The 23,269-nt window shown below is 37.0% G+C and overlaps 1 protein-coding gene across 3 annotated transcripts in view; it reads left to right on the top strand.

The window, feature by feature from the left end:
- The window catches only part of SYT14 (synaptotagmin 14), a 245,136-nt gene that overhangs the window by 44,862 nt on the left and 177,005 nt on the right, over nt 1-23,269 (top strand). The gene's annotated exons all lie outside the window — the stretch shown is intronic.

The raw sequence follows: 23,269 nt of genomic DNA, 5'->3' as shown, positions 1-23,269 counted from the left end.
TGTGAAAGTAAAGGAGATGGGATATCATAGATCAATGATTCTTCTTTTCACTGAAAGTCAAGGAAGTTAGAAATTAATGTTTTGAATCTGAGACATCCTAAGATTCCTACTTCAGTGCTGAAAATATGCCGTGATAGCTGGCAGCTTTGCTGTGTTCCTAATTTTAAAATAACTACTTTGGGTTATAATGTATTACCATTCATTTTGTTTGCTATTTGACGTATTTCTCCATGCATTTTTGGATTTGGTTTTAATGTTAATTTTTTACATTTATGTTCACAAACAGAGACCAAATCTTGTTGCAGGAATGCTCCATAACAATCCACCCCAAATTTCACACAAAAATAAGCACTTGTTTTCACAGATCTGTGAGTCCTTTGTCGTGTTGCCTTTTTGGAGTTTACATTCTCATTGGGAAGAGAGGCAATAAAGAGCAAAATTAAATTACTTGGTACTTTTGAAGATAGATATGGAAAACGGATCAAGGAAAGAGAGCGGTGTGGGTGGTAATGGGTTGCATTTTTTAAATAGGACAAAGTTGTTCTCCTTAAGAAGGTAAGTAACATTTAAGCAAAGAGTTGAAGGAGACGAAAGAATGGTCTATGTGAATAGCTTGGAAAATGCCATCCAAGCAGAGTTAACAATCAGGGAAAAATAAGCTGGCTGATATTTGAGGAACATCAAAGTGTCGTGCATGGCTAGAGCAGAATAAGCTAGCAGGGAAGCGGTACGAAATGAGGACAGAAGAGTAACAGAGAGCCAGATCATGTAGGAAATGGGGAGCCATCCCAAAGTTTTGGGCAGAAGACAGTTAATTCTGAATTTTAAAGGGCTCGTTCTGGATCCTGTGGTGAGAATGGACCAAGAGGGACAGGATTGGAAGTAGAGGGTCCAGTTAGGAGCTCTTGCAGAACTGAAAAGATTTATTAGGTATCACCATAACCTCCATAAACTGCCCCTGAGAGCTATCCATTATGTTAGTTCTCTTTTTATTTGAAACATAATGGACATAAAAATAGTATTTAAAGCAAACACTTGTGTAACTACTACTTACATAAAGAAGTAGAATGTTGCTGTTCCTCCAGAAGTCCCATGTACTCTTCCTGATTATCACCTCCTCCCCCGCCCCGTCTGCTTTTATGGAAATTACTTCCTTGTTTTTTTTCTTTATGGTTTTACTACCTCAGTGTGCATCCTTGAAAGATCTAGTTCGTTTTCCCTGTTTTGAACTTTATATTGGAATCTTGTATGTACTCTTCTGCCTTGCTTTTGTTCCTCACCCTCCTGGTTTTGTTTTGTTTTGTTATTGTTTTTGGTTTTTTTCAACCTCATGTTTTTATGATTCATTTTGTTACATGTAACTGGTTCATTCATCTTTATGGCTGCACTGTATTCTGGTGTGTGAATATGTGGGTCTTTCTCAACTTACAGTGGCATTGTATCCCAAGAAACCCATCATAAGTTGAAAATAACTGCAAGTAAAAATGCATTTAATACACTTAACCTCCTGAGCATAGCTTACCCTCACCTACCTTAAATGTGCTCAGAACACTTAGATTTAGGCTACAGTTGGGCAAAACCATCTAACACAAAGCCCATTTTATAGTAAGGTGCTGAATATCTCACATAACTTACTGAATACTGTACTGAAAGTCCAAAGCAGCAGCATCGTGTGGGCACACAGCGGTTGCACCAGTTGCTTACGCTTGTGGTCATGTGCCACTGGCCAGCATCGCGAGAGAGCATCGTACCGTTCATCACCAGGGCAGGAAAAGATCCAAATTCATAGTTTAAAGTGCAGTTTCTACCGAATGCCTCTCCCCTTCATACCATCATAAAGTTGAGAAGTCATAAGTCGAACCATTGTCAGTCAGGGACTGTACCATGTCTGTCTGTTTGTTTGTTTGTTTGTTTGTTTGTTTTTAATGTTTTCTACTGATCATCAGACTTTTACTAGTTTGTCTGCAGTGTTTCCGGTTGCTCCACTTTCCTGTGAATGCTTGGTATTGACAGACTTTTAAATTTTGATCATTTTGGAGTAGGGGTATTGCATCATGGTTTAATTTGCATTTTACTGATTAATAACAAAGTTGAACAACTTTACGTATATTTACTGGCCAGTTTTACTTCATCCCCTGTGATAAGCATGGTCAAGATTTTGTCCACTTTTTATCTATTGTATGTTTATGTTTACATATATATATATATATATATATGTATGTATGTATTTGTATGTATGTATGTATTTTACATATATATATATGTATGTATGTATTTGTAGGTATTTGTTGTATATTTTAGACATGAGCCTCTCCCCCTTATATATATTGCAGACACATTGCATTTTTCAACTTGCCTGTTCATCATATGATATCTATTGATGACCAGAAATTCTAAATTTTAATGTAGTCATGTTTATCAATATTTTCCTTTGCAGTTCTTTTTGTATCTTGTTTAGTAAGAAATCTTTATTTACCTCGGGATTGTGAGGGTAGGTCTTTGTGCATTTTTCTAAAAGACTGACTGGCAAAAGCTTTTCACATTTAGGTCTGTAATCTGCCTGGAGTTGATTCGTATGTAAATTCTTCTTTCCCCTCATATTTCCAGAACATCGTGCTGAAGAGGTGATGCCTTTCCACTGCTATGCAGCCACCTTTGTCATACATCAGAATCCTTATGCACCTGTGTCTGTTTCTGGCCCATCTGTTCTGTACTATTGGTCTGTTTTCTGTCCCTGTACCGTTACCACTTGAATTTAATTCTAGTTTCAAATTAATTCTTGATGTCTGATACAGAATCACCAGATAGGTTTTTATCCTGTGCTCACCACACAACGTTTTAGTTCAGCTTTGCAGGTACTCTGATAACAAGATGAGTGTCCTGAGGAACGTTCACATTCTGTAACATTCTGTTACATTCTGTAAACATTCCTATTATTTTAAAAGAGTGTCTCCAGGGGCGCCTGGGTGGCTCAGTAGGTTGGGCGTCCGACTTTAGCTCAGGTCATGATCTCACGGTTTGTGGGTTTGAGTCGCGTCGGGCTCTGTGCTGACAGCTCGGAACCTGGAGCCTACTTCCTATTCTATGTCTCCTTCTCTCTCTGCCCCTCTCCCACTTGTGCTGTCTCTCTCTATCAAAAATAAATAAATGTAAAAATAAAAAAAAATTGTTTTAAAGAGTTTCTCCAGTATAAGTTTTAAAAGTTGTTCATGTATCCTATCCCTATTTGAGTTTGGCTGCTGTGTACCAGATTGAAAGGATAGATTGATTGCCTCTATGCCTACTTTTTTTTTTTTTTTAATTTTTTTTTTTCAATGTTTATTTATTTTGGGGACAGAGAGAGACAGAGCATGAATGGGGGAGGGTCAGAGAGAGAGGGAGACACAGCATCAGAAACAGGCTCCAGGCTCTGAGCCATCAGCCCAGAGCCTGACGCGGGGCTCGAACCCACGGACCGCGAGATCGTGACCTGGCTGAAGTCGGACGCTTAGCCGACTGCGCCACCCAGGCGCCCCTACTTTTTTTTTTTAAAGTTTATTTATTTTAAGAGAGAAAGCAGAGAAGGGGCAGAAAGAGAGAGGGAGAGAGAAAAAATCCCAAGCAGGCTCCACACTGTCAGCACAGAGGCCAACACAGGGCTCCATCTGACAAACCATGAGATCATGACCTGAGCTGAAATCCAGAGTTGGACACTTAATGGACTGAGCCGCCCAGGTACCCCACCTGTATGCCTACTTTGATTTTTTCCTCATATAGGACCTCTAGGCCCTGATAAAAGACAGGCTTTTGACTTCTAAAAATGAGGACAGATATTGCAGTGATGAACTCGTCAAAGATAATGCTATCCTAGAAGGCTGCTTGCTGGCCAATCATTTGCTGGCAGTGCTCCTTAACTGGCTTCCTTTAAACCATTACATCATACTTATCAGTGTCAGGATTGGTAAGTAAAATGTGTGAATGTGCATTTTTGGGGCATAGATTATAATTTTTTTTTTAAATAGTATTATTATTATTTTTTGAACGTTTATTTATTTTTGGGACAGAGAGAGACAGAGCATGAACGGGGGAGGGGCAGAGAGAGAGGGAGACACAGAATCAGAAACAGGCTCCAGGCTCTGAGCCATCAGCCCAGAGCCCGACGCGGGGCTCGAACTCACGGACCGCGAGATCGTGACCTGGCTGAAGTCGGACGCTTAACCGACTGCGCCACCCAGGCGCCCCTAGATTATAATTTTTTTATGAAACAAAACAAATAACTTACTGAGTACTGCCATATTCTGGGTATTGTAGTGGGTATTCAGAAGGGAACCAGTGATGTGTTTGAAAGTCCCTGCCTTCATGGAGCTGTCTTGGAGGAGACAGACAAGTAAACTGCAGTTTGATCCATTGTGATACGTGCTATGAAAGAGTCATGTTCAAGGCACCATGGGGGCATGTAGTTAGGACCTCTTGTCCATTCTTAAAGTCTAAGAGGGCTTTCCAGATAAGTCCATATATGAGCAGGATCCAGAAAAGTACGAGATTTATATTGGCAAGGTCAAGTGAAGAGAGAAAGGAGGCAGAGGAGGGGAGTTCTAGCAAGTATGTGCGGAAACTTGTAGTGAAGGAAGAGCCTGGGACATATTGGAAGTATTATGGCACTTTTTATAAATCAACAATACTATCTTAGAAATTACCATTCTTTGGGAGAAGATATTTGCAAATGACATATCCGATAAAAGTATCCAGAATATATAAAGAATATATACAAATCAACACCCTCAAAACAAATAATCCAGTTAAAAAAATGGGCAGAACACATGAACAGACGCTTCTCCAAAGAAGACATTCAGATAGCCAATGGACACTTGAAAAGATGCTCAACATCACTTACCATCAGGGAAATGCAAATCAAAACCACAGTGTGGTATCATTCCACACCTGTCAGAATGACTAAAATCAAAAATACGAGACAACTGTTGGAGAGGATGTGGAGAAAAAGGAACCCTCTTGCACTGTTGGTGGGAATGCAAACTGGAGCAGCCACTGTGGAAGACAGTATGGAGGTGCCTCAAAAAGTTAAAAGCAGAACTACCCTGTGATCCAGCAATCACACTACTAGGTTTTGTAGTTACCCAAAACTACAAAAACACACACACACACACACACACACACACACACACACACACACACACAAAAAACTAATTCAAAGGGATAAATGCACCCCTATGTTATTGCAGCATTATTTACAGTAGCCAAATTATGAAAGCAGCCCAAATGTCCATTGATAGGTGGATAAAGAAGATGTGGTATATATATACAATAGAATATTATTCAGTCATAAAGAATGAAATCTTGCCATTTGCAACAACATGGGTGAAACTAAAGAGTTAATGCTAAGCGAAATAAGTCCGAGTAAGAGAAATACAATAGGATTTCACTCATGTGGCATTTAAGAAAGAAAACAGATGAACAGAGGGGGAAAAAAAAAGAGAGGCAAACCAAGAAATAGACTTCACTATAGAGAACAAACTGATGTTTGCCAGAGGGGAGGTGGGTGGGGGGATGGGTGAAATAGATGAAGGCTGGGGCGCCTGGGTGGCGCAGTTGGTTAAGCGTCCGACTTCAGCCAGGTCACGATCTCACGGTCCGTGAGTTCGAGCCCCGCATCAGGCTCTGGGCTGATGGCTCGGAGCCTGGAGCCTGCTTCCGATTCTGTGTCTCCCTCTCTCTCTGCCCCTCCCCCATTCATGCTCTGTCTCTCTCTGTCCCAAAAATAAATAAAAAACGTTGAAAAAAAAATTTAAAAAAAGAAATAGATGAAGGAGATTAGGGAGCCTGCTTTGGATTCTGTGTCTCCCTCTCTCTCTGCCCCTCCCCAGCTCACGCTCTCTCTCTCTCAGAAATAAATAAACGTTAAAAAAAAAATAAATAAATAAAAAAAAGAGTAACTTAACCATGATGGGCACTGAGTAATGTGTAGAATTGTTGATTCACTCTTTTATACACCTGAAACTAATATAACACTGTATGTTAACTGTACTGGAATTAGAATAGAAAACTTAAAAAAAATTTTAATCAAAAAAAATAGTAAATGTAATATAAGGGATTTATTTATTTTTTAAAAAAAGAAATCACCATTCCTGATTGTGGAGAGTAATCAGCAATTTATCATAAGGACAATTAGTAAAAGCTATTTTTCGTTTTTAACAATGATTTTTCAGGGTCTCTGATTCTTTTAACTGTAAAGACTATTTGCATATAAAACATACAAAGGAATTACTATACTATTTATTATATATCCCAATCCCTTTCTTCTCTTGATCTTTTCACTCTAAAGATGTAGGGGGATAATATGGCAAACTTCATTAGTTAACTTCAGTAATCCATTAACTAAAAGATAGTGACTTCTTCAAAGTAATATTCCAAAAAGTATCAAAGCTAGTTCAAATCTAGTTCTCAGAAATATTATCCTTCCTTTAGTAATGTTTCACTGCTTTGAAGCTAAAGGCTGAGTAGAAGAATACATACATCTTTATATGTTGAGAGGAGCAAAATGATGGGAAATAATTTTCAAATGATTTTTCAAATGATTTTGGCTGTCACTCACCTGAATTTATAGAAGACTGACAGGGAGAGACTTAAAAGAGGAAAGAATATAAGACAGGAGGAGTTGATTCCTCCCTTTAACCTAGTGGTCAGAGTTGGTCAGAGACCTGACCTGGACTTTAGGTCTTTGTTTACACTAGCAAAGACCTAGAACTTTAGACTCCCTGCAGCAGGTATTCCAAATTACAAACCAAACATTTTTTAGTAATCTGGAAGTTTCTGTGAAGGGGACTATATTGTATCTATATCCTATTTGTGTTCTACTATGACATCCAAACCAGTTTTCCCCTAAAATTCAGTAAATATTGCCAAACTCTTACAAATCAGTTTTCTTTATTAATATTTTTTTCCTTTATAAACTCAGTTTCATTGACATGTTTTTTTTTCTGTTTGTTTTCTTCCACTGTTTGATGTATTCTTCATTGTGAAGTAGTCCCCATATCCATTGTGTACTTTTTTAACTTTTCTGTTACTGGATCCACTTTAGTGTTTTTATACAATTATAATTATCTATCACCACTAATTTATTTGCCACTTTGAAAATTCTCAAAATTCCTTTATGAATATGCATTTTTTAAATATCTTCACAATAACCATAGCCACTTGGGACTTGTTTAAAATAAGATCTTCTTAGCCTTTCTCTCAAGCAAATTGTTCATCTCAGTCCTGTATATTTTATACTCCTTTAGCCCTTTTTGATGGTCTGTTTCAGTTCTTAATTCTCACAGTTAAATACTTTTTCTGTAATCAACATTTTAGATATCATTAGAGGTCACTTTCTATATTTTGTAATCGTAGAGTTCTGTGTTATGTGGTCCAGCTGATGTGTGTCTACTAAATCCTTAGATGAACACCTTTTTTTTTTTTTTTTTGCCATTTCTTCTATAGTATAAAGTAATTTCACCTTTGGCATAAGGCTTTTAATATTTGTGTAGTGAATTTAATTGTTCCTCTCTGAACCTTTTTAGTGTTCTCAGTTGTATTTTGAAACTGGAGACTATACTGCTTTAATAAGAATCTGATAGGGTAATAGAAGGCTTAATTTTCACCTGTTAGAAACATTTGTTCCTGACATGTTTTACTGAGGGAGCATATTAATTAACCTTGGTCAGTGTTTGGCCATTGATGGGGTAGTAACTTGGAATTATCCATATTGATCTTCATTTTGTTTTGATGTATTATTTCTTTAATGTATGGAGGTCCCTGGCATATCTTTGAGTGAATTAGCAACTGTGCCAACCTAGTTCCTAGAACCTTCTACAAAATTAATGAACATATTCTCAGTTCCTTCATTCAGGTTAGGTAAAGGTATTAAGTAACACAGTTTTATAGAGTGATTCTCTTTAACCTGACCATGAGTAATTGAGTTTTGGATGTAATCTTACATCCTTTTTTGTATTCTTTCTATCTAAGCTATTTGTTATTCCCTGACTTCAATTTGCTATATCAGAAAAAGAGAAAATTTAGTTGGGGAGGCTCTGACTCAGATGGCCTCTTTGGCGTTAGACGAGTTATCAATAAAGGCAAATGTGATAACCTACAAAGGTTGGACAAGACAAAAAACACAAAACCAGATCTAATATGAGTGCATGCCTGAGAGATAGCCTATGTGGTAAGGCCTACCATGAAGTGACTTCCTTGTTGTAATTTCAAATCTTTCATCTAGAGTCTAGATCCTATCTGTAAGTTTGTTGATTAAATTGAAATTTCATTTTAGAGAAAATTGTGAGATTTATTCAAGAAAGCCAGACATCATACGTGTTTTCCTTGTCTACATAGTGAGTCATTCTTTGACAGAAAGAAATGAATAAGTTATCTGACGTTTCACCGAGACATAAAGGTTGCTGCTTAGTGTCATGTGTTTTTCTAGATAATTAAAAGTTGGTATTTTGATAACTTGTGTTAATATTTTCTTATATAACTGTCATGGTTCTTATAAAATAATAGTCTTTGGCATTTAAACCATAGTTTATTTTTCACTTGCTTGTATATCAACATAGTGTTTATAGAAGCAAGATTGTTTGGTAAAGCATGTGAATAGACTTATACCTTTTTAATATATTCATAAAATCAATAATATTTTTTGTTCTATATTTGTGATAATAATGCCACAAATTGGAAGTTCTCTCTTCATCACTTGAAATATAAGCTTTAATGGAGCAACTACACAGAAAGCTTTTTAAAACTTAATATAGGACATTATATGTGTGTTTTTATATTTACATTTGTATATGTGAGACAGCCTAAAAGGTAGGCTCTAAGAAAAACCTTCCAGCCTGTTCAGTTGAGGCATCTAGCTTGTTAGGCTGTCATCACTGCAGTTGCTTCATAAACTGTGCCTTGCTAGGCCTTCATTCCTATTCTTATTTGTACACCAGAATGATACTATAATTTCCGTGCTTGAAATGCTTTATTGAGTTCCCATTGCCTTCAGGATAAAGTTCAAACTCCTTAACAGTTTTTACAAGGTCTTTCATGATTTTGCCCTTGCTTACTTTCCAGCTTTATCTCTTAACCACTTTGTACCTTTTATTCTATTCCCTTAGTGGTGTCATCATCTCTTGCTTCTGGGCCTTTTCACTGTAAATGCTGTTTCTTTTTTTTTTTTTTTCCTGCTTTGCCCCTTCCTCTTTCTTATTCTAGCTTCTTCATATTTCAGTTTAGGAATCACTTATTCCAGGAAGTCTTCTCCTGTCTCCCAAGTCAAGGTCAGGTTCCCCTGTAGTACTTTATTAAGTCTCTGAGTTCAGGAACTACATTTACCTTGTTCAGACTTCATTCTTATTCCTTAATATTTATTGAATAAATTAATGTACAGTTAGTACTTCTCAGACTTCTCCACTGACAAAAAAGAGAACATCTATCTCTTATGAGTGCACAAAGATAATTGCTGAAAGCATGAAGGTTTCTTAAAGTGCATTTATTTTTTTAATTCCAGAAAATTTTGTTTCATTATCAGTTTAATTATATATTTCCCTAAATCTCCACCAAAAATAACACTACTGAAAGAGGTGTCTTTTTTTTTTTTTGGTTGTTTTTGTTTTTGTTTCTGTTTGGTGGTGTACATTGCTTGCAAATTGCTGTGTGGAAATAGCACAATATGATGTTGAGCCCTTATCGTCACTAACTAAAGTGTGGGACCTGTTCGGTGGCAATAAGAAAACATAGTATGCTGTTAAGGCGAGTGGACTTTTGAATCCATATGTATTCAGACACAGTAAATCCATGTCTTAAATTGTGCAGTGTTTTTGGCAAAGACTGCGTCTCCTCAAACTGGATCAAATTTAGGGCGAAGAAAGGATGTTTTAATCACTCCAAGAAGGGTAGCGAGATTGACATTGGCAAGATGATGGACTATGAAATCCCAACACTCATCCCCCAACAAAAACAATGATTAAAAACTCCCAATGAAAATAGCTTCAGGACAGCTCTGGAATACAATGGAGAAGCTGCAGCCGTCCAGTGGAACAGTGGAGAAGTACCTCGCAGAAAAGCATAGGAAGCGTTTTCCTTGCATTGCCCATCTCCTGGTTGAGCACAGCTTGATGCCAAGAGGGATCCCCTCAGCTGTGACCTCCCCTCAGGGGGGAAAAGAAGAGCAGGAAGACTTCAGCAGCTTTCACCACTGCCAGTGAGGAACCTGGTAGCCCTTGCCACTGTCATGGACACCCTCAGCTTTTGCCTCTGGGACCTCTAGAATCTTTGCCAACACTGACTCCAGCCTGACAAAGCTGTCTGGAATTTACCCTGCTGAGTCCCCTTGGAGTAGTCACCTCTACATCTTTCCCCCAAGCCCCAAGAGTAGAGCCACCTTTTGGCTCCTACCCCTTCCCAGACTGGAGCCACCACCACCTCCCCATCCTGGTGCTGCTGCTGTGTTCGTGTGCCAGATTTTGGCTCCACAGCCATTCCCTGTGCATGTGGATGCTGGTGCTGCAGCTGATTTGCCTGTACCTGCACCCTAGGCACTGACACGGCCATGTATGTGCTAGGCACACCCATGCCCTGGACACTGGTACCACTGCTGAACTCGTGTGTGTCCCAGTGCCAGGAGATACCCTTGACTACAACCTCCCCACTCTAGGGAAAGGGACAGCACGAGGACTCCAGCCGTATTTGAAATTGTCCAGTCAGAAAAGAAAAAAGGGAAAGAATGAATAACAGGGAAGGAAGTCTATAGGATTTTTGAGACACCATGAAGGAAACAAGATATGCATTATGGGTGTTCCATATATTCTTCTGCCTCCCACGGTGAGATCATGATGAAGCCAAGAGAACTAACTGAGTCACCCAGCCATCCTGTGTTTTCTTTTCTTTTCTTTCTTCTTTCCTCCTTTCCTTCCTTCCTTCCTTCCTTCCTTCCTTTCTTTCTTTCTTTCTTTCTTTCTTTCTTTCTTTCTTTCTTTCTTTCTTTCTTTCTTTTGTTTTTAGAGAGGGAGAGAGAGCATACACTCATGTTGGGGAGGGGCTGAAAAAATTATTCTTTAATAATGAAGGAAAGATAATGTTTTCTTGGACAAACAAAAACTAGGGGAGTTTGTCATCACAAGATCTGCTGTACAACAAATACTTCAGGAAGTTCTTCAAACTGATGTAAATACTAAGTGTCAACATGAAAGTATATGAAAGCACAAATAAAAATTTTGTTAATGGATACACTATATAAAAAGCTCAGTTGGTTGAGCATCCCGCTCTTGATTTTGACTTATGGATCCCAGCGTCATGGGATTGAACACCATGTCAGACTCTTCACTGCACGTGGAGCCTGCTTAAGATTCTCTCTCTCCCCCTCTGCCTCTCTCCCTCGCTCATTGGTGCTCTCTATCTCTCTCAAAAAAACTACCCCCAAATACAAAACAAAACAAAAAAACACACAAAAAAAAAACCCCACAAATGGGAGTATAGAGTTTTTGTATGCAATTGAAATTAAATTGCTAACTTTATTAAAAAAATGATTCTACTACCTGGTATTTTATGCTAGTCTCAAGCTAACCACAAAGGTAAAACCTGTAATAGATACAAAAAAGATAAAGAAAAAACTCAAAGCAAATTACTACACAAATGATCAGATAGCAAAGGAAGCCAGCAAGAATGGAAAATAGAGGCAAAATATCTGCATCATAGAAAATAATTAACAAAATTTCCTCAGTCTTCACCTGTCAATAATTACTTTTAATGTAAATGGATTAAACTCACCAGTCAAAAGACATAGAGTGGCTGAGTGAATAAAAAGACAAGATTTAGCAATATGCTATTGGCAAGAAACTTTAGATTTAAACACATACTGGCTGAAGGTGAAGAGATGAAACATGTATTTCATGCAAATGATAAGAAAAGAAAGGAATGACTATAGTTACATCAGACAAAATAGACCTTGTACCCTGAAAATAGAACATTCATGAAGGAGGCGCACCTGGGCAGCTCAGTTGGTTAAGTGTCTGACTTTGGCTCAGGTCATGATCTCACAGTTTGTGGGTTTGAGTCCCACATCAGGCTCTGTGCTGACAGCTAGGAGCCTGGAGCCTGCTTCAGATTATGGGTTTTCCTCTCTCTCTGCCCCTCCCCTGCTTGTGCTCTCTCTCTGTCTCTCAAAAATAAACAAACATTAAAAAAATTTTTTTAATAAAAAGAACATTGATGAAGGATTTTAAAGAAGACATTTACACTGTACAAGGGTTGATGGATAAATGAAAAGACATCCCATGTTCATGGATTGGAAGAATTAATATTGTCAAGATGTCCATACTACAACAGTGACCTACAGATTCAGGGCAATCCCTATCAAAATTCCAATGAGATTCTTTACAGAAATAGAAAAAAATTCTAAAATTTGTTTGGAACCACACACACACACAAATCCCAAAATAGCCAACAAAATTTTGAGGTAGGAGAACAAAGCTGGAAGCTATCTGATTTAAAACTATATTACAAAGCTACAGTAATCAGAATGCTATAGTATTGGTGTAAAAAAGACATGCAGACCAATGGAAAGAATAGAGTCCAGAAATAATTCCATGCATCTACAGTCAATTGTTGTTTAGAATGTGTTCCAAGAACAACACATAAAGGGGAAAGGATAATCTCTTTAATAATGGGGAAATTGGATATCCACCTGCAGAAGAATGAACTTAGGCTCTTACTTCACACCATATACCAAAATCAATTAAAAATGGATTAAAGACTCTTCTTTAAAGTTTTTACTTATTCATTTTGAGAGGTACAGAGACAGCACAAGTAGGGGAGGGTCAGAGAGAGAGAAGGCAGAGAATCTCCAGCAGGCTCCCTGCTGCCAGTGCAGAGCCCAATGCGGGGCTCAAACTCAACTGCAAGATCATGACCTGAGCCTAAACCAAGAGTCAGATTCATGACCAACTGAGCCACCCAGGCACCCCTGGATTAAAGGCTTTTAAATATAAGACCGAAAACCATAAAAGTACTAGAAGAAAACGTGGGGGGGGGGACTTGACATTGGTCTGGGGAATGATTTTTTGGATATGACACCCAAAGCACAAGCAACAAAAGAAAAAGCAGACAAGTGGGATTGCATGAAACTAAAAAGTTGCTTCACAACAAAGGAAACAATGAACAGAGTAAAAAAGCAGTATGGAATGGGAGAAAATATTTGCAAACTATGTGTTTGATGAGGGGTTAATATCTAAAATATGTAAGAAATTTATACAACTCAATAAAAAAACCAAATAACCTGCTTTGAAAATGGAGAAAAAAATCAAGTAGACATTTCTCTATATATACAAATGGCCAACAGGTGTATGAAGAGGTGCTTGACTTCACTAATCATCAGGGAAATGCAAATGAAACTACAGGATATCCCTTCATCCCTGTTGGAATTGCTATTTTCAGAAAGACAAAAGGGGGGCCTGGGTAGTTAAGCCAGTTAAGAGTCAATTTAGCCTCTGACTCTTGGTTTCGGCTCAGGTCATGATCTTGGCAGTTCGTGAGTTTGAGCCCCGCATTAGGCTCTGTGCTGACAACACAGAGCCTGCTTCGGATTCTCTCTCTCTCTCTCTCTCTCTCTCTCTCTCTCTCTCTCTCTCTCTGCCTCTCCCCTGCTTGTTCTCTCTCTCTTCCTCTCTCTCTCTCTCTTTCTCTCTTTCTCTCTCTCTCAAAATAAATAAAAACTTTAAAAAAACTAAAAAAAGACAGAGATAACAAGTAGGGAAGATGTGGAGAGAAAGGAATCCTTGTGCACTGTTAGTGAGAATGTAAATTGGAATAGCCATTATGGAAAACAGTGTGCAGTTTCTTCAAAAAATTAAAAATAGAACTATCTTATGATTCAGCAAACCCAGTTCTGGGCATATACACAAAGGAGGCGAGCCCGGAATCTCTAAAATACATCTGCACTAACATGTTCATTTCAGCCTTATTCGTAACAGCCAAGATATGGGGACAACCTACATGTCGGTCGTCAGATGAACTGAAAAATAAATGTGTATATATACAATGGAATATTACTCAGCTTTAACAAAGAAAAAAATCTTGCCATTTGTGACTACATGGATGAACCTAAAGGACATTATGCTAAGTGAAATAAGCAAAACACAGAAAGACAAATACTGCATGATGTTACTTATATGTGAAATTTAAAATAGTCAAACGCTTAGAAGCAGAGAATAGAATGGTGGTTGTCAGGGGCTGGGTTTGGGGGAAATGGGAAGATGTTGGTCAAGGGCTACAAAATTTCAGTTATACAAGGTGAATCAGTTCTGGAGACCTAATACAGTGATTTGACTAGAGTCAACTACACAAGGTATCTTCACTTTGCTAAGAGAATAGATCTTAAGCATTCTCACCATAAAAAGGAAAAAAAAAAGAGATAACTGTGTGAGATGAGAATATATTAATTAGCTTGTGACTGTTTTATAATCTGCATGTCAGATCATCAAGTTATACCTTACATATACAATTTTCAATTGTTATACCTCGGTGAAGTTTGAAAAAGACGTATAAGAACAGAAAAAATTTTAAAGAGGAGAGCTAGTATTGACATAACATGAAGATATAGGAGGAAGGTGATGTCTCTCTTAAAGATTTGAAAGAAATAAACCAGTTTGTATTTATTAGAATTTAATGATTTAGAATTAAAGCTTGAAATAAGCATATCTGAAACCTGTTTGACATCACAAATTGGTTTTTAAAAAAATATAATTTATTGTCAAATTGGCTTACATGCAACACCCAGTGCTCATCCCAACAAGTTCCCTCCTCAGTGCCCATCACCCACTTTCCCGTCTCCCCAGACCCCCATCAATCCTCAATTTGTTCTCTGTATTTAAGAGTCTCTTTTGGTTTGCCTCCCTCCCTCTGTTTGTCACTATTTTTCCCCCTCCCCTTCCCCTATGGTCTTTTGTTAAGTTTCTCAAGATCCACATACGAGTGAAAACATATGATACCTGTCTTTCTCTGACTGACTTATTTCACTTAGCATAATACTCTCCAGTTCCATCCACGTTGCTGCAAATAGCAGGATTTTATTTTTTCTCATTGTTAAAGTAAAATTCCATTGTATATATAAACCACATCTTTATCCATTCATCAGTTGATGAACATTTAGACTCCATGATTTGGCCATTGTTGAAAGCGCTGCTATAAACATTGGAGTACATGTGCCCCTATGAATCAGCACTCCTGTATCCTTTGATAAATTCCTAGTACTGCTATTCCTGGGTCATAGGGTAGTTCTATTTTTAATTTTTTGAGGAACCTGTACACTGTTTTCCAGAGCAGCTGCACCAGTTTGCATTCCCACGAATAGTGCAAGAGGGTTCTCGTGTCTCCACATCCTCGCTAGCATCTGTAGTTTCCTGAGTTGTTCATTTTAGCCACTGTGACCAGTGTCATCACAAATTGGCTTTAACTAGAAGATTCTTCTGCAGTTGGTGTTGACTTTTCAAAATCTTATTTATAGTAGCTTAGCAATGAAGATCTTACTGAAAAGGAGGAGCAAAGAATCCTTGGAAAAGTACAAGGCAAGAGGAAGTATGCCTGTATTTGCTGGTACCCCATTTAGCACTCATAATTTTGGAGGAATTCATACACATTGAATGGACAATGAAGAATTTTGAGGCAGTTAACCCTAATTTATTGTTTAAAAAAATGACTGTGCTTTGCTATATGGAGATTTGCCGGGAAAATGAGTTTGTCTTTATATAACCTTTACTGCATTTGTAATTTGAAGCCTCTGTTAAGAGTATACTTGAAGAAAAACATCTTTCAGAGAATGTTTGACAAGAGTTTTTATATTAAGTATTTGGTTTAAATATATTATCATAAGTTTATTAAGGGTTTATTAAGTATATTATTATCAAGTCTAAGTGTGAGGCATATGATTTAAATATGTATTTGGTCTCTGTACTTAATAAATATTTGGGGGTTTTTTTTCCAATTTTTTTAAAGACTGATTTAGGATTTTTCACTGTTACGATATTGGAATGAAATTTCAATTTATCACATGTTACTTATAGAAAATATTGGTTCAATCTAGTGATGGTTTGGCATTTGAAACAAGTTGGATGGCATGTTTTATCAACTTTGTCAGGTAACTTTCTCCCAGAGGGCAGTTCTGTTTGTAAGATTTTAGGTCACGTCCCACATCATTATCTGTGCCTTCCCCTCTTGTTGTCCCTTTATGTTACTCAGCAGTGAATTATGTCACTTACAAGTAAATGCTTTTTGTTTTGTTTTTTACCAATTTTTAATGAAATCTAGAGTTAATAGTTACGTGTTATTATATTCCCTTCTTGATATATTTATATAGGTATATATATATGTGTGTGTGTGTATATGTATATATATGTACACATATACACACACACACATATATGTATGTAATCTTTCCAGTTTTGTGTTATTTATATCATAATCTAAGAATTTCAAGATGTTATTTGTGGAAGCAACTGAGATAGTATAAAAGGAAATTTAAACATGTCAAATCTTTTATTTTCCTGCATTCTTAGAAATACTGATAAATTCTCTCTGTTCAAACAAGAGCAACACAAATTGCAGAATTTTTCTGATTAGAATATCAGGACTTCTTAACTAGTAAGCAGGTATTTTTCTTAAAATGAAAGTTGACTTCTTGTACAGTTCACATTTTGTTCAAGAGATAGAATTACATCTATTAAATGAATTATTAAGTCTCCATGACATGTCATTGGAGGACTAGTGTTTCATGCCAAGTAAGACAGATCTGCAATACAGGCCTTATAATACAAATTGTAAGTGGTTCTCTTCAATCCTTCTTTCTTAAAGAATTTTAAGAAGCATGGGTACTTGTTATTTAATTTTGCGTGTGAAATATAATTAATAGAATAGTTTTGTAAAATTTGTTTTAATTTACAAATATAAATATAACTTTTGTAACTAATGTGTTTTAATACAAAGAAACGGTACTTAGAGATGAGTATTAATGCATAAATAAGTTAATATTGAAAATATGAGAGTTTTATAAATAAATATCTCCCTTATACTTATTTTTATATATATCCTAGTATTTTTCTCATAAAACTTACATAGAAAATGTTTTCTTTATGACAAAATGAAAAGTAGAATTTAGGTGAATTCTGCAATACATTCAGAGTCAAAATGGATTTGTTCCTGCTTCTACTTTATAAGACTATAATTTTATCATTTTCTTCTTATGACCAATTTATCTGTAGAAATTAAAGTGAATTTTATTACTGTTATGAAAGTTGAATTTTGACAAAAAATGGGTTTATTTATCTTTTATAAATATATATATATACATATATATTCATTTCTAAATGTATAGTAAAGATAAAGCCAGTTAACTATATGTAATATAAGTAATTATTAATTTTGGACAAGGTAAACTTTTTGTATTTTCTAGAAGAAATTACACCTTTTTACTTTGCAGTATAATCTTTAGATAGTTCATATACGGGATCATGTAACTCACAGAGACCTTATATAGGACTTTATATAGTTGGTGTGTATTTTTACTGAGCATTACTAATGAATATCAAGCTTATTATTCCATAGGATACATTTAGCTTTTAAATTTTATTTTATTAACTTTTCGAACATTGCATATAATACAAGGATGTACCACTGATTTTGGTTTCGAAGCATAGTTCTGTAATTAATTTTAGCATATTGAGGAAAGTACCTTGAATAGGAAAAATTATTCCACTTTTATAATTTATATATTTACTTGGAGAAAGCTTGAATCCATTGTCATTTTTTAACATATATGAAATCTATATCATAAGATATTTTCTCTTAATGTATATAGTAAGCTATATTACTTTGATCACAGCTTTCCTTTATTTTTTATATTGCAGGTTGACATGTAAGGAAGCAGTATTGCTTGATGTGTAAGAGCATGAGCTCTGGAGTTAGAATGTCTGGGTTCAAATTCAGGTTCTACCGTGTTACTACATTTGTGGCCTTAGACAAGTTCATTAGTCTCTGGGCCTCAGTTTAATCTAAAGACTAAGATGATGTATAGTGCTTACCTATCATAAAATTGTTTTGATCATTAAATTTTACTTTCGTATTTTTAAAAAAATGTTTACTTATTTTGAGAGACAGAGTGTCATTGGAGGAAGGGCGGAGAGAGAAGGAGAGAAAGAATCCCAAGTAGGCTTCCCACTGTCAGCTCAGACCCCCATGGAGGGCTCAATCTCATGGTGAGATCATAACCTGAGCCGAAATCAAGAGGCAGACGCTTAACCGACTGAGCCACCCAGGCACCTTGATCATTAAATTTTGAAACAAAAGAGATTTTAAAAAATGCCTGGCAAATAGGAAGCAATAGGGATTGGTGTTTAACATTTTGGGCTCAAGAGTCAGTGTGCCTGCATTCAAATCAAGACTCTATCACTGAGTAATAATTTTAAGATCTTGAAAATTCGACTTCACTCTTTCAGAGCCTCAATATATATATCTGTAAAATTGGGATTATAGTGAGGAATCTATTGGATAATGTTCTTAACTCTTAAATGTAATGCTTAAAATGAGCAAAGGGGAAAAAAAGAGAGAGAGGCAAACCAAGAAACAGATTCTTAACTATAGAGAACAAACTGATGGTTACCAGAGGGGAGAGGGAGAGAGGGATGGGTGAAACGGGTGATGGGGATTAAGGAGCGCCCTTGTGATGAGCACAGACTGTTGTATGGAAGTGTTGAATCACTATATTGTAGACCTGAAACTAATATTACAGTGTATGTTAACTAACTGGAATTTAAATAAAAATTTTTTTTTAATTTTTTTTTAATGTTTATTTATTTTTGACAGAGACAGAGACAGAATGCGAGGGGGTTAGGGGCAGAGAGAGAGGGAGACACAGAAGCAGAAGCAGGCTCCAGGCTCTGAGCTGTCAGCACAGAGCCCGACGCGGGGCTCGAACTCACGAGCTGTGAGATCATGACCGGAGCCGAAGTCGGACGCTCAACCGACTGAGCCACCCAGGCACCCCTAAATAAAAATTTTTTAAAAAGCAGCCCTTAGCAAACAATAAGCACTTTTAAATATTTGATGTTGCTAATTTTATTGTTCATCACATGTAAATTTTACAAATTTGGATTATGGGAAAGTAATGCATTAGTGAATTTTGAGTTATTGATTAGCTGAAATCAAATTTGGTTCAGCAAATTAAATTCTTCAAATGTATATACTAATTATCTGTTTGCTGTTAGATTTTGAATGTCCTTAAAAGATAGTATGCATTTTGCAATAGCATTTACTTGCTTGCAACAGCTAATCTAGAATTTTGGAAAAGAGTAGGTTTATATACAGATAATTTAACCATAATCCTAGAAATACTTATGCAGAATGGCTTTATAAGCAGATAATATAAATAAGATTTTAGAGGTAAATTCTTACACTGAATGAAAATATATATTTATATTAATGAGATCTAAGTGAACTTTGTTTAGTTTTTTTGATGGTGTATAGAATTCATATCTTTAATTTTAGTGTATTTTCTTTTTTTTTTAAATGTTTATTTTTGAGCGAGGGAGACAGAGTGCAAGTGGGGGAGGGGCAGAGAGAGGGAGACACAGAATTCGAAACAGGCTTCGGGCTTTGAGCTGTCAGTGCAGAGCCCGATGCGGGACTCAAACCCACAAGCTGTGCGATCATGACCTGAGCCGAAGTCGGACACTTAACCAACTGAGCCACCCAGGCACCCCGATTTTAGGGTATTTTCTATTGCAGTTTTATGTACAAGTAGGATTTGTCAAATGTTTTTATGCTTAGAACTTACAGTATCATGTCATTTGAAATAATATTATTTTAATCCTGAGATAAGGATGAAGCTTTTTAGTATTTCTAAATTAGAAATTTTTTTCTCTTGTCTACAGCCATATTACTGTTTTTAAAGTTTAAGGACCTAAAATATTTTCAGTGGAAAATGGACATTTTGTGGGGCAATATAAAAGGAGTTGGGTCAGTATTTATCTTTTTTCTAGTGGGGAAAGTCACAGTATGTATTTTTCTAAAATCTTATGAAGATTTACCATTACCAATGCCAGTTTGGCATCGTATTTAGCCAGGGAAATCTTTCACTTGGAATAGGATGAGCAAAAAGGGGAAAACTCCTAAGTCTTTTATAACTAACTCAACCTTCACCAGAGTACTATACGCATACTTCCCTTTCCTTACTAGGCATCCACACTGAAATTTTCTGCTGACATTTGTAATGTCACATGTCAAAAACTAACCTAGTTATCCATCTCTCTTTCTAAGTCCCTCTTACTCCCGTGCCCTAAACTGTATCCCTTTCCTTTTATATTTTTTCATTTTGGTCAGTGGTGTAACTATTAACTCATCCACACAAGGGAGAAACTTTAGAATTATTCTCAACTTCATTTTCATCTTCCACATCTAATCGATTAGGTTACTATCACTTTTCCCTGAACAAGAACCGGAACTCTGTCACCACTGTTACTTCTTCACTTAAGAACTCCTCATGTTTTTAAATGTGAAAAACATAGTAAAAAAATTAAAGAAAAATATTTTTAATAAAAATTGAAAAAAAAAAAAAAAGAACTCATGTTTTGCCACCAGTCACTCCCTACCATATAATCCAGTGTCTCAGTTGTTTTAAGCGATGTAGTTCTACAAATGCAAAATCTTTGCGATGGCATTCAAGCTTCTTTGACATTTTGGATCTTGCCTTTATCTCCAGTCTGAGCTCTTCTGGTACATTCTTGATCTTTCCTGAACACACATGTATTCATTCAGTCACTTGCAAATGTTTATACAATGTCAGGTATGTGGCATTGTGCCAGGTGCTTTGAGAACACGGAAGCAAATGAAACACATGACTGTTGCCCATGGGTGCTTATAGAATGCCATGCACATTGTTTTGTGTCTTTTACCATGCTGTTTCATCTGCCCTTTCGCTGTTTGATAGAGTTTTATTAATCTTTCATACCCTGCTCAAGTGTTATCTCCTTTCTGTAGCGTTTGTGACTTCCCCCAGGTAATATTTCTTCTTTGTGTTCCAGTAATACTTTATATTCCTACCTCTATTATAGTACTTACTATATTATACTTGTTTATAGTTGATTACCCACCCCCCCCCCCCGACACTAGCTTAAATTTTAAAATGGGAAGGAGGGGGGCGCCTGGGTGGTGCAGTCGGTTAAGCGTCCGACTGCAGCCAGGTCACGATCTCGCGGTCTGTGGGTTCGAGCGCCGCGTCGGGCTCTGGGCTGATGGCTCAGAGCCTGGAGCCTGCTTCCGATTCTGTGTCTCCCTCTCTCTCTGCCCCTCCCCCGTTCACGCTCTGTCTCTCTCTGTCTCAAAAATAAATAAACGTTAAAAAAATAAAAAAAAAACACAAACCTATTAAAATGGGAAGGAGGGAGATGAAAAGAGGAACATAGAGATAAGGATGGAGATATGAGATAGGAAGAGGCAACAAGAAAAGGAATACGGGAGAAGTAGTGTGAGCAGTAGCTAAAAACACGGACTCGGGAGCCAGACACGGTTTGAATCCTGACTCTTCCACTTACGAGCCGGGCACATAATTTAGAATCTTCATATCATGATTTATGATGGGGATTATAATAGTATAATTGTGAAGATTAAAAAAGTTAACATATGGGGCGCCTGGGTTAAGCTCAGTCGGTTAAGCGTCCGACTTCAGCTCAGGTCATGATCTCACAGTCTGTGAGTTCGAGGCCCGCGTCGGGCTCTGTGCTGACAGCTCAGAGCCTGGAGCCTGCTTCTGCTTCTGTGTCTCCCTCTCTGCCCCTCCCCACTCATGCTCTGTCTCTCTGTGTCTCAAAAATAAATAAAAACATTAAAATTTTTTTAAAAAATAAAAAAAGGAATAGATGTAAATAGCTTAAAACAGTCACTAGTACATCGTATGTGCTGTGTGTATTTGTTGCTGTCTTTGTTAGCCTTCTTAAGTGGAGTGAGCTATGTTTTCTTTCTCATTTAGTCTTTTAAGAGATGGGAGAGTTTCAGGGTGCGTATTATTTAACCCTGTCTATTCACTTCAATGCATCAAATTTTCTAATGTATTTTGGACCTGGGCTAGAAGAGAAGCTCCTATACGTATGTGCTCCTTATGGTGTAATATTGAATATAAGTTTATTGAGCATTCTGCCTCTTCATACCAGATGCTGTCCTGCTTCTGGCTTTCCTAGCCATTAGAAATGCTGGTGATAATTCTTCTCTTTTCATTTTTACCTCATCCTTCAGGCTTAACGCACACCACTGTTTTTGCTAATATAGCTTAGAGTTTTAAATTAAAATCCTGTTCCCTTTCCTGACTGTTCTCTAGCCTGAAAATGAGACAGTCTGGGCTAATGTCTGAGCATAACTTCTTGGTTCTTGCAGCAGGATCTGTTCCTGGGCTGGATATTTGGACTGCATTTCTTCCATTCAGACTGTCACCTTTTCCCTTATAATGTCACTCTGCTCCGTCCTCTATCACAATACTGTTGATCCAGCTTTGAATAAACTATAATGTGATATCATTTCTACACCTGCGATGGCTGACTTTCACAAATAATGAAAAGCCAGGAGGTGAAAACACTCATCATTAGACTGGTTGGTGACTTCATCTTAAACAAATGAGTTAAGGATGCTAATTGCCGTGGCTCTTCTGATTGAAGAATGAATCTTGGAGGAGATGACATTTTAGCTGCTGCTTGAGTAGTGGAAGAACAAAGAGTAGATTATAGGTTGTGCAGGATAGTCGAGGCTTAGCATTCATTCTCAGCTAGTACTTGAGTATTAGATATAAGGCATTAGGGATGAAAAATTTAGTTTCTATTTAAACTCCAAATGACTGGTATAGTGACAGATAATGCAAATGTTGAAAGAGAGATTGCTGAGGGTTGGAGAAGTCGGAGATTTTTTTGTTCTCACTGTACAAAATCTCCATGTATGATTTCATGAATTCTCTTGAGATCAGATCCTCTTGAGAATCTGGTTTATCATAACAAAGTTTCTCATTGAGTTTCTGGAATATACAGTATCTCCTGTCACTGGACCTTTGCACTTGCTGTTTCTTCCGTCTGGAATAGTGTTAACTTGCTAACTCTTTATTATTCTTACAATATAATCATAGAGGCCATAACTTTCAGAAAAGTCTACTGGATCCTTCAACACTGGCTTGTGTTTCTCTGGTCTCATAGACCCTGTTCTTCCCCACTCATAGTCTTTATTACACCAC

Source organism: Felis catus, chromosome F1 (assembly GCF_018350175.1).
Source record: "Felis catus isolate Fca126 chromosome F1, F.catus_Fca126_mat1.0, whole genome shotgun sequence".
NCBI classification, from domain to species: Eukaryota; Metazoa; Chordata; class Mammalia; order Carnivora; family Felidae; genus Felis; species Felis catus.
The sequence above is the reverse complement of the archived record's forward strand: the minus strand, read 5'-3'. Positions and strand labels throughout refer to the sequence as shown.